Genomic DNA, 13,996 nt, shown 5'->3' on the forward strand with positions numbered 1-13,996 from the left:
AAGATCGTTCTCGCGCCTCCGTACCGACTGCCATCGCGCCTCACTCCTGCTCCTGTTAGAAGCGAACTCAGTAATAATATTGCCAAAAGGAGGTTAGAAAGTGTTCAATAATGAATGAAGTCGGTCGCTGGTAACGAACATGTTCATGTACATAAAAATAACTTAAACTGTTATCATTTTAAAAAGTGTTTAATTTGTTGATGTGCTTTTCTATTCCGAAATGACAACAGCAATATAAGTACTAACGCAATGATCAACCGGTGGAAAATCACTTTATGATGTGAAACATCTATAGGATCACTTGTAAACCGAATTGTTGGCGTGGCGACGCTTGCCGTGGCGACGGCTCGCCAAGCTATACTAAGGTATACATATATATTTTATGTGTTTAGTTTAATAATATTTAATATTATTTATTATTATTATTATCATTATCATTATTATTTATTTAATTATAATATTTAATATTTTATGCATATTACTTGTACATACACACACGATGTTACACATCTGGCAGGCGTCCCATGACGGCTCACAAGTTTTTTTTTTTTATAAGAGAAGAGGGCAAACGAGCGCGGGAACACCAAGGTATCATCGACGCCCATGGACATCCGCTACCAATCCGCTACTATCACTAGAGGAACTGCAGATGAGTTGCCGGCCTTTAAGAAAGATATATGCTCGCTTCTTGAAGGACCCTAAGTCGTACTGGTTTGGGAATACCGCCGAGGACAGACCATTCCACAACGCGGCCGAGCGCGGCAAAAAGATTCGCGAGAAGCGCACTGTTGTGGAATGTCAGCCAATCAGATGGTTATCACTTTACCTTAGCTTTGCAAAATGCAATAAATGTCTGCATCACTCAATTATGTTTTAAAAGGTTTCTGGCTCGTTGTTCCTCGCTTTCCAAAAATATTAATGAATAAAGCGTACCTCGTGTGAGGCGCGGGGTGGGTTGCGGGTACGGTGCGGGGACGCTGCGGGCGCTCGCCGGCTGATTGCGTCCGCTCAACAACAATGCACCATTGTTGACTGAGACCTTAAAAAAAGCCAAACAAAAGAAACAGAGACAGTTTTATATTTCCTGAAATAAAATTATTTCAGTTTTTACGTATCACAACGAGCTCGCCGCTACCGGGACAGAGACCGGGGCTGCGGCCGGGCGGACACAACAAATTACACGGACGGCTTATGTGACGTCATCACTTCATTAAACGTCGCTGAGGAGATTGTAGTGAAAATTGTAGAAATGTAGCCTCTGACACTATGCTTACTTCACGACGCGCCTTTAACTGAATGCTTGAAATATGTTTAAAATAAATTTCTGATTTTTCTAGTATCTCGATACGATGATGTAAGTAATCTTAAAAAACTATTTTACCTAAACGGTGAAACTGTCAAAATATTACAAAGCTTCAAATGCTATATCTACCTGAACCCGCTGTCTTACAACATATAATTACGAACCGGCAGCAACACGGCCGACGAAACGTACACAAATTGTTATAAAATTGTGATCAATCAGTGTTGCCACTCGCGCGGCGACAGTTGCCAAAAAGTTGTAAATCCTTACTAATATTATAAATGCGAAAGTAACTCTGTCTGTCTGTCTGTCTGTCTGTCTCGCTTTCACGCAAAAACTACTGAACCGATTTAAATGAAATTTTGTACACAGATAGTCTAGAGCCTGAGGATGGACATAGGCTACATTTTAACGCGAAAAAGGGGTTGTAAGGGGTTGAAAGTAGGGGTGAAAGTTTGTATGGAATTATCGTCATTTTTACAGGTAGAAGGTTGAAACTTATTTTCAAGGCTGTTAATTTGATAAAGATAAATATGAAATTAAATTTTTGTAAAAATTTTACCCCCAAGGGTGCTAATTAACAATAGGGGATGAAATTTTGTTTGTCAATATATTCGGTTTTGGTGAATGTTTTATTTAATATGCTTTGCTGTTACCCTTACCAATATTTAGTCTAGAGTCTGAGGAAAGACGTAGGCTACATTTTAACGCGAAAAAGGGGTTGTAAGGGGTTGAAAGTCGGGGTGAAATTTTGTATGGAATTATCGTTATTTTTACAGATAGAAGCTTGAAACTTATTTTCAAGACTGCTAATTTGATATACATAAATACGAAATTAAATTTTTGTAAAAATTTTAGCCCTAAGGGTGCAAAATAATAATAGGGGATGAAATTTTGTTTGGCAATATGTTCGGTTTTGATGAATGTTTTGTTTAATAAGTTTTGCTGTTACAATTACCAATATTTAGTATAGAGCCTGAGGAAGGACATAGGCTACATTTTAACGCGTAAAAGGGGTTGTAAGGGGTTGAAAGTGGGGGTGAAAGTTTGTATGGAATTATGGTCATTTTTACAGTTAGAACTTGAATCTTATTTTTAAGGCAGCTAATTTAATATTAATTATTATGAAATTATTTTTTTGTAAAAATTTTACCCCCAAGGGAGCTAAATAACAGTAGGGGATGAAAATTTGTTTGGCAATATGTGAGGTTTTGGCGAATGTTTTGTTTAATATTTTTTGCTGTTATCCTTACCAATATTTAGTTTAGAGTCCGAGAAAGGACATAGACTACTTTTCAATGCGAAAAAGGGTTTTTAAGGGGTTGAAAGTGGGCGTGGAAATTTGTATGGGAGGATCGTCATTTTTACAGTTACAAGTTTAAAACTTATTTTTGTGGCTGCTAATTTGATATAAAAAAATATGAAATTCAACGTTTGAAAAAATATTACTTTCAAGGATGCTAAATAAAAATAGGGGATGAAATTTTGTTTGGGAATATTTTAGACATTTGGCGCGGTCCTGGCACACCTCTCTCTATGTTCTTCTACATCCATACATCAAATCATAGCACGTCGGTTAAGTAAAATAATTAGCCTAAAAAAATTATATCCGAAGACAGAATTTTACGCGGACGAAGTCGCGGGCACAGCTAGTATTTAATATAAATGCAAATTAGAAAAACTGACGACAAATTAATGTGGAACACAAACTTATGATGGACGGTTACTTTCATCACCACGAATACTTTCCCTTCTGCCTTATACCAAACTAAGCGTGTGTGTGTGTACATACATACGTACAATCGAAATTCTACATATGCCTGATTTACCCTCTTTTTGAAGACTTTTTTTAAATTAAGTAGTTCCCTTTGAATACGATATCATATTCATATTATAATATTATAATGTCGTCTAATAATCTTAACTGCGCCTCCATGTTATTTAGCTTTTATGCAGATTCGAGATTATTTTTCCTCGGCACAAATAAAAGCACCACGTTTCCAGAACGAGAAACAGTCATTTAATCCAATTTTTCATCTTCCACTGATGTACAAATTAACTAAAAACACTTATTGATAATCAGAAACCTAACCATATCGCGCATTAAAATCGAACAGCGCCATCTAGGCAAAATTAGTGTAATTATTGTACAATAATAATTTAAGTGGTACAATTTGTTACGATATGAACAGCCTCCGAGAAACACACACATTAGGCGTAATGCGGAAATACCATTTGATACCTGTCTTCTGTGAGTCGTAGACTTGCACCGGATAAGTGGATCATTCGTGCAACAGCTAATGCTGCTGCGGATTCTACCGCCGTTAACTATTCTATATCCTGCATAATTTTGATATTAAAACATTGCAGGAACCGGGGAGTAAGTAGCAAGACGTCGCAAGTTGCGCTTCGTTCGTGCGCTTGCATATTGATGGGCGTAGCGCGAGTGCGGGCGACGCTAAGTGATCATTCTCAACCGTTACTTAGCGAATCCGGGAGCAGCTTAGCCTCGCTTCGCCTCGCCTCGTGTCAACTGTTTATAACTGGACAAAATATTTACAGCTCTACTTTGGTAATGTTTAGATTTCCAGATTTACAGTTCTTAAAATATTGTCGTTTGCTTTACCGCCTTATATGTAGTTAAATGTAGATAATGAAGAATCTTCAGAAAATACCTCAACAAGTGTTTACAGTAAAAAATGTTAATATACATATTTAGTACTCTACAGCGTACCAAGGCGCACTAACAGGTACTAGGACGCACTAACACGTACTAGGACGCACTAACACGTACTAGGACGCACTAACACGTACTAGGACACACTAACACGTACTAGGACGCACTAACACGTACTAGGACGCACTAACACGTACTAGGACGCACTAACACGTACTAGGACGCACTAACACGTACTAGGACGCACTAACACGTACTAGGACGCACTAACACGTACTAGGACACACTAACACGTACTAGGACGCACTAACACGTACTAGGGCGCAGCATACACTAGGGCACGCTAATTCGCATTAGGAAGTGCGACGGTCACAGAAAATACATAAATTTAGTAATGATAAGCAAATAGAATTATTTTGTATTGATATTGAAATGTTCAGACGCTTGCATATTCAATGAACTAAATGATGCGGAGGCGGCGTTGAGGTAACCTATTCTGGTTTCCTAATAAGCAACATTTCCTTTTTAACAATAGAACGAAGTACAGGTGAAAGTGTTTAGTTTAATACATTTAAAATATCTTCATGTATGTAGTATGTGTTATAAGTACAAGTAGATTTAATACCAGAATAAAGCGGACAATTAGGAAGCGCGCTAACAGCGCTATTATGCAACATGAATATGCGAGCGAGCGCGTCGCTTCTCCAGCGGCTTTAGGCATCTCACAACGCTCACGGTAACACCGCCCAAATAGTCACTAATTTTTGGTAGTTTTATTCATATGACATACTCATATTATTATAACTATAACTATGGTCGCACAACCTAGTGTGGTTATGGAAACATTCAAGGCAAACACATTTAATACTACTGTTACGTGTTCCTTTTCTCATCAGAAAGTGTTGGGTGGAGGAAGAGTACAAAGGACCAGTTTGAGTTCCCGCTGAAACACGCATTTGATGTGTCAGTGACGCCGACGGTGAATATATGTCATTCAAGTCATATTAATTACACATAATGACATATTTATGATAATTGTTATTATGCCACAAAATTAATGTATTTAATTAAAATGTAATTCTCCATGATACCGTCAGAGTTCGCGCGCTTGCGGGCTATTGTCGGCTGCTACGGGCGAGCGGCGCGGCGAGGGCGGTGCGGACGGCGGCGAGTGGCGCCCTCGACCCGGCCCCGAGGACTTTAAAATTAATTCCTGCTCTCATTATGTCTGTAAATTAAATGCTTCGATCGTTTATTAACTTTGTGACATTTATTTATTCGTGTTTATAGACATATTTATTGCAGTATATTTTGTGGTCGTGTGCGTGCAGTGCAGGAGATATTGAATGCAAAATAATTTACATTCCACGGCAGCCACTTTTGAATACCACCATGAAGTATATTATGAAGAAACCAAAAATTTTTCCAGAAGACAAGGCACATGTAGTGTGGCCGGCGTGTGTTCGGGACAATATCCGAAACAACTAAACCGAACATGTTGATATTTGGTAGTTATCTACATCTAAATTAGTTTAACTTAAAAGATAGGATAGTTAGATAGAAGATTTTTCATATCGTTCGAGAGATAGCGAGTATTAATAAATTTGTTGAAAAGGGTTCACTTTACGGCATTGTTATTCTGCGCGCAATTGTTCAAAGATTTATTTAAATGCCGCCGATCAATCTTTGGCAATTGATCGGGTGGGGGTTTAAAAATCTATCCAAGAATAATGACGTATTTTAGTAAGTTTCCAGTGCAAGATGTCACGTCTCCAGCGCGGGACTTTCTCTTCGGCTTTGTAACAACACGTCCAATTTTCTTATTTCTTCATTATTTCATGAGAGTTTTTTTCATTGAAATTTATGAGATTAAAATAAAAATAAAACACTTACGTTTGAATTTAAATTGACTTTTCAATTTCATTAGATTCCTTTGATAGAAAAGCTCCCGATTCCTTAATAAATTAAATTACTTTGCGAGGGACGTAATTTGTAGGAAAATTGGAACAAAGCCGGACATTTATTTGCTTTTTTGATGGAGTCAGCGGCTGCGTGGCCTCTGTTTGTCTGTGAACAGCACGTTCCCGCTATTTGCAGCAGTCCCAGAAGATGACTTCTAGATATTATTATCATTTACTAAGTGCCAAAATTAAATTTGTGTTGTGTACAACCGCAAAAAACACACACAGTAGTTAAGCTGTAAAGCTGAAAGGGCGCGCTGAGCGGCGACTGAGCGGGGAGCGCGAAGTAAGGACGCACTCAAGAAAATAAAAAGTGCAGGAGAGCGGAAGCACTCACAGCGATATCCGAGAACGCCTGTCGCGGTAAATCACTGCACTTTGTCTCTTCTCTGCCCCTCACTAGTATGTCACGTTTCACACATACACACACATACATATGTTACACATACAACACACATAGGAGTTACGTTTAAATACATGCAATCATAAGCTCTATCACAACGAGATAAGGACTAAGTATCATTTACATTAGTTTTAGTAATACACGAGCACGTAAAACTTACGTCAACTATTTAAAAGTCGTTAGGAAATGGGTTGATTTTATATATTGTGTATTAATTTATTCTGAAGGTTTTTAAAATAATAATTAGTATCAAATTAACGGTGCTCCATTTTCAGGACGTTTCAAAAATCAATTTAACATCTTAAGAGGCAGACCAGCCGCTCGCAGCTGCGAGTGCCGCCGCTGGCTGTACACTGCGCACTCCGGGCGGAACTCGCAGAGGCAGACTAGGACGGAGTATGCTATATCTTACTAATATTATAAATGAGAATGTTTGGATTGATGTTTGTCAGGAGGTATCTCCTGAACGGTTGAATGGATCTCGCTGTAATTTAGCATAGATGTAGAACATAGCCTGAAAGAACACATAGGCTACTACTCGTAATTATGTTTTGGTGCGAATGGACTCGCGGGCAACGACTAGTTTTGCATATATTAAAAAAGTAACTATAGTTACGAAAGTCAACACTTTAAAAGTAGACATGCCTTTTCTTTTGTCACTCTTGTTTTACTATTGATGTTTCAATGAATTTAATAAATCTAAAAATGGCTGTGACAAAAATTTAAAAATAATTAAAATAAAATAAAAATAAAAATGTTAATTTTCGGCATAAACATGTTCTAACTTATAAGAATCATTTTATTTATTATTTTGTAGACCTTAATTTAATTTCTTGAAAAAAAAGAAGAAGGGAAAATTTGTTATTGTCGACAAAACAAACTTTGAAAAGAATCAGAAAAAGCTAAAATGAATTTGTACATTTTTTATTCGTGGTAATTTACGTTAATTTGTCACTTTGAAAAAGTTATTTCTTCCACCATGTGGTAATGTAAATTATACCTTGGCATGACACCTGCAACACATCTTGTTTGTTTATCTTTAAATCCACGTTCCATGAGAAATGTAGTTGTCGTACCGTGAGTTCTTGCTCGGAGATCGCGCCGAGATTTTTATCATTACAAGAATATTAATCAGTAATAGAGACAGCAAAGGCGGATCCTATGTTAATATTGAAAAAAGTAATAAGCGGAGAAATAGACGAAAATATATTGCAAATTTTGGTAACTCGAATATTTTTCTTTCAATACTCATACATGGAGCGTTATAATTCATAGAACCATAAACGAAACCTTTAGATATGCACATTTACACATTTAGCTAAAGATTTCTTTGTTAAAACGATTTTGACATCGGCACATATCACATATTGTGGGACGTGAGAGATGAAATTTGAAAAAAATAATGAAAAGAACGAGTGCAAATCTCATTTAGTATAATCTCATTTTCAATACTTAATCTTTTTCGAAAATAAGAATGTTACATAAACATTACAGTTTATTTAGTTTCATTTTCTTAAATTAAAAAATTGTGATGTACAGACAATAGATGGCGCTATTTCATCTATTTATTTATTCTCAGTCGTTTTTTTTAAAATTAATGTTAGGTCATGTTATTCCTTCTCATTGTAGGTCTCAAAACTCGATCGTATCTGAAGTAAGTTTTAAAAGCAAAGAAGATTCATTTATTAACAGCGTTGTTATCAACACGCGCAGACGATTTTATAAGTGGGAAGCGATATTATAAGTTGTATACATTTATAAAGAAATTGGATGAGCGGCTTACGTTAGCCGACATTCAATAAGCTCGCACGTAACGAGGGTAGGACCCAAATTCAAATGGCGTTTATCCGAGACTTGAAGAGAACGCGATCCTGTTCATTTTAAATTTTATCTCTTATCAAGATTTCGTATTTTTTTATAATTCTTTAATGTACAGTAATCGAGGTAATGCATTCATTCTCCCCGGCATCCGCACGTATGTACTAGGAAACTATAAGAACAGCAGGGCTTCGGCTCCGGAGTCAACAGGCTCATCAGATGCAACCACATGCAGTACGGACAGCGGGGCGCGGTCGTGATATTAGATAACAGGGGTTAGGAAGGCCTGGAGACGTGCTGGGGAAAGAGATGAAGAATCGGCTGTTCGGAGAAGATCAAGTTCGTATATATTTTAAAGATAATTTATCAACATTTTCAAGAACATTGTGGCCACAATGGGACGCGACAAGAAAAATAATGGATAGCATCAATGCGGACATATTTATCAATTAAGTTCCCTGTCCGAGACAGAACAAGTAAGATTGCTGCAAATTTATCTCATTAATCATTCGCCGGTGAGACAAGTAAAGAAAAACGATAAGTATTATAATCCAGCGGTCCGTTGTCAGTTATTTGAGAGGTCGTGATGCTGACTGCCTCAATGTACAGTCTGTTTTGCAGTTTGCACACAAATCAGAAGAGGATGCCGCACAGCTGTACTCGATACACTCGGCCGTGATGCCATGACCTCATGGAAATGGCTTCGCAGTTTCAAATAAAATAAACAGTAATTAGTTTCATACATTCCAACTGCTACACTGGAATTAATTTCGCAGTAAACTATCCGCGAAGGGTATATTAGAATACTTTTGAACTATAAAATTTAACTTCCATAAATAAAGTTTGCTAAACGTTGTGAAACAACTTAAAGTTTCTTAACAATTTTAAAAGTTTCTCGCGCAGTCGGGCTTACGTGAGCGCTGAAGCGGCTTACTGTGGCCCAAAAGCGATTGAAGCGGTCTCTTATACGCTGGTTATTATTTTGATATCATCATTCGTGGACCTAAATATATTTTTATTTATTTTACGTACATTATATTAAATCGTGAAAATTTTATAGTGTATCCATGATAATGCCAGTCAAGTGACGAGAAGCACAAAACGCGGTACACATTATCTGAAGTGGCTCCTAGTCTTTGTCTGCCATAAGGTTTCTTTGCCATTAATTACTATTAGTTGTCGAGATGAGCTCGGCAAATGTTCATACAACGTGTAGCTCCTGCCATAGCTCCAAGTTTATCAGTGAAACAGGTCAGTGACGTCATCGGCCTCTCTAGCGGCAGCTAACGCAAAACCACCTCATTGAAAATTTAAGAATGAATTTGATTCAAAGAATGTCACATTGTGGTGCGGCTCACGTCTGAACTTCAATTGTTAGCACAAAATACTCGCAACAGTGACCTCGATTAATTGTTGCTGACTTTTTAAACAACAATAAACCTAACTTTTATCGGGTTCAGATAGATTTATCGCAAAAAATGTAGTTTTATTAATCTACTTTTAATCGTACTTAGTTAAAAATTAATGTTTGTTTTTGATGTCGCCCGCAATATGCTAATGTGACTGCAAAAAGCTTTTAGCGAGTCCAAAACCAGCGCTTTCAGTACATTTTACATTGGATATTAATCGATTTACATTTGTGTGATATTTGCTAATTAATTAAATATTCTTTGCTTGCACATATCGTTTCATTTTTGGCCAACTTGGAAACAACTGAACTGGATTGTGGTATATATACTTGTTACATCCCGCACACGAGCGTACGTACGTACAAGCACCTTGTACTGTTTACTTGATGACACGCTATAGATTAGTCGGTAACATATCGCCAGGTCCTCAGCAAACACACGAGACATGGCATGTCCTACAAATACCTACTTCCTTGTGATATATTTAGTGAAACGTTTCTTTTTCATACTGTTTTTCTTCTTATAGATTGATATCACAAGAAAAGTGATATTAAAAGTAAAAGAAACATTAATGATTGACTATGAGTTCTACAATCTTGTATTTTTTATTATATATTTTTTAAAAGAAAAATATTGAATTACTTTTATGTATCAGTTTGCAGCGGGACCAGTGCTCAACGTTAATAAATGATTATTGTCAGATAAACTGCTGTACAGACCAGTTTTGTTAAAAGCACATATGAGTGTTAATTATTAAAGTTTAAATAACCGCATAGTGGCGCGCGGTATGACTACACCAATTGCTAGATCCACCTTTACTGTTCGGTCGCTTCTTCCTGCTATGTTTCTGTCTGTTTTAACCAGTATGTTGCGGGCTCACTGCTGGCACAGGCCGGTGAGCCGTGCCCAGTGCCCACGTGCCCATAGAACACGTCAAACGAAAGTAACAGAATACAATCTACCGACGGACACTAACTTTGGTGTATATTTTTAAACACGTATCTTAGTGGAGTTCAGACAACCTTTTGATTATTCATCTTGCAAGATAAATATAAAGTGGGGAGTTACACGAGCAGAGTTCGTTTTACTTTATGTTTGAGTAAATATTTTGTTCTGCGAACGGAAAATTTTGTTCTTCGATATTATTCTAGTTTAATAGGATGTAGGATATAGATAGGTCAGAATATATCGTGAATTCTATAAGTAACGATATTACATTTTTTTTCATTGACGAATTTAATTAGAAGTGTCATATAGTGTACTCCAGTTGTCATTCGGTTCATATAATTCCCCTGTTTTTGAATTTTCGGCTTTTAATTTAGTAATTCTAGTTTTTCAAAATGAGTTACAGAGGTCGATTTTTTGTAAATAATTTTAATCAGAAACATCACCGAGAAGCGACTCTACGCTGTAGGCTACGGCTACGCTACGACGTAGAATCCCCGTATCACTCGCCTTCGTTTACAAGAGTGCTGCCCTCACCACCTTCATATCTATCTATCTATCTATACTATATCTAGTATATAGTAAATTGATGAATTCATTAACTGACAGATAGGCTTATTTCAAATTTACGCTTTAATGGTCTAAAAGGGGTGGTTAAAGTTCCTAAATTGAAATAACAGCGTAGATACGAGGCGTAGAGAAGTGAATTTTGTGTATGGATTTCTATAACACAAAGGTGAGCACTGTATAAGGGTTTTACGATATTCATCCCTAAACATCTAATGTCGGGGATGGAAGTTTCTATAGGGAAATGTTATTTTTTCAACCGAATCACCGAAAATTGAAGTAAAAACTTTTTCGAACTTATAATTAACAACGTCTTTCGGGCTTTTTTAAATTTAATCTGTAAAGGTATTAAAAAGAGAGGATTATAGTTTGTATATAGAAATATTTTACATAAATATAGAACCTAGACACTTGACCTTCTCAATAGATTTTTCTATTATTACATAGAAGGTTTTTGAACGAAGTCGCAGGAAACAGTACATTATATAAAATAATATTATTAAAAAAGTTTGAATGGACACGAGGCAAATGACAGGAATGTACTCGAAAAAAAATGATCAGAAGAAATAGCACAATAATGTTTAATTTACATATGTCAAACAACAATGTAAGCTGCTCTGTTGTTGCTGTTATTGTAGCGCAATCAAATTAGCAGCCGCTAGAGATAGTCCCCGCTCCCACCCCACACCCCGCAGCACAAACTATATCTAAATTTCATCCATTAATTGACGTATGTATTTATGAGCAGTTTAAGCAGCTTTCTGTTGCACGATTCAAATTGGCCACAAAATACCAAAAGAGCTTGTGAATAATTTTCATTTTTACATAATAACAAAATCTGATATAGTATGGCAGAAGAAGAACTTATTATTACGTTGCTACAAGAACACGGCAACGAAAAAACGGCGAAGAGACTAGTATACGCTGTGGCTACAAACTTACAGACACGAGGCTACGCTACGAGACTGCTACGACGCCTACGACTACTGGAAAAAATCTTAGTTTAGGGCTACGAGGCTACACTGGTTTCATGCAGTTATTAATATTAGTGTTATTGTTTGTATAATACTCTTGTTGTTTGTACATACAAATGTAACTGGTCTGCAACAAAATTCTCCTTAAAAAAAGTTATTCATAAATTATATAGATTTTATTGCACTGAAGCTATTTCTTTCACTCCATTTTGTTTGTATTACGTCTATATTTTTTTTCACACTTTATATTTTGAATATATATATACATAAAATAAATGATAAAATGGCAAAAATATACTTTATAATTGCATTGATATATCGCGTTGTCCAGACACAGCGCTGTCGCTTTTTAATTAGGTTACGTTCGTTAACTATTTAATTTTAATGCTTTTATGCTAATCAATGGAATTTCTTTCCTACCTTTTAGAAAATAGGATTAACAGTTCAAATTAATATTTTATCATTTTTTATTGTCTAAAAGAACATTGTCTTCATGGATAGAGGCTAACACTGGATGGAGGAATATTAAGAATTGTTTAAGAAATTTCAAAAAGATGTGAATATTGTTCTCAGTATACTTAAGTATTTATTTACATGTTTGTTGTACTTTTTACTAATGTATGTTTTTTCAGTGGAAGTAAAGGAGAAAAACCAATAGAAGTGAGTCAACAGTGCAACAGTCGCTGTCCAAGGCGATATGTTACAGGCGAGCAGCTGTAACATGCTCACTCGTGTATTTGGAACATTATAATTACATTTTATAATAGTGTGTGTTGACAATTTGTAGAGAAAATGCGAAGCGAATGTCCCGGGCAGGCCGCGGCGCCCGTGCGCGGCGTGACAGCGTGACAGTGTGACAGCGCGCCAGTAGCGCGGCGCCCGCCGCTCAGCACGCTCGTGTCGTTACGTTGTCACGCGCTGCTCCTCCCCGCCTAAGGCCCGAGCGGACTGAATATTCCTCGTTCTAGGGAAACTGAGCGCGATCGCGATTGTATTCGTATGTCGCTGCCTGGTAAAGTGATTTCGAAAACAGTGAAGTGAATTGATTTGAAAGTGAAAACTTTAATTTTCAACATGTTTGTGGAGTGAACAGTGTATTATAAATCGAGGCTACCTCGGAGAGCCGGCACAGTTCCAGGTGGGTTGCCTGTCACTGATCGCTGGTCGCTGGTGGCTGCGGGACTCCTAAAGCGTATTTGTATTATAATTTAAAGTTTGTTCGAGGAGCTATTAAGATGCGAGAGAGGTCAAGTTCGAATGCACAACGTGTGAAGTTTGTGCATGTTCGAGGATGTCGAAGGCAGATCGCCGGGGCCGGAGGGTTTGTTTTGTGCGACTCTGAGCCCGCCGGATGACCCGTGATCCCTCGTGAACCCACGATGCGCGACAGATGAGCATCCTTTAACTACCCGATCCCCGATAGTTCCGCCGTGGACCTCAAAGGGTCGCATTTCGCAACCGGGGATAACGCTTTTAAGATTTAATATTCTTCTGGGGATATTTTAAAGCAACCTTTTCCCTAAGATATAAGTATATGTGTGTTGAAATATATTCCCTACAGTTCCCTACACAACACAAAAAACTTCCATTAACTCTAAAAAAATAAAATATTTAAAAGACTAATAAGATCAGTATCCACAATCTGTGGACGACTTTAACATCAACCAGTTAGTAATGAAGTCGGATGACAGATTAACAAAAGGCGTGTCGCGGTCGCCGCTCGCAGCTCGCCGCAGAATGCGCTCGTTAGCAAACCTGTCGCAGACTCGCAGATACCAATTAATTACAATTAAGAAGGAATCAAACGGTCCGCCCGCGTCACCCGCGCTGAAGACTGGAATTATAATTAATCCTCTTGTGGTAATTGCAGACGCGAGCGAACGGCTGCGTACTACAAGCGGTGGATTACGACAAGCTAACCAAATCTTACTTAGGCCAC

The sequence above is a fragment of the Papilio machaon genome, chromosome 1, assembly GCF_912999745.1.
Source record: "Papilio machaon chromosome 1, ilPapMach1.1, whole genome shotgun sequence".
NCBI classification, from domain to species: Eukaryota; Metazoa; Arthropoda; class Insecta; order Lepidoptera; family Papilionidae; genus Papilio; species Papilio machaon.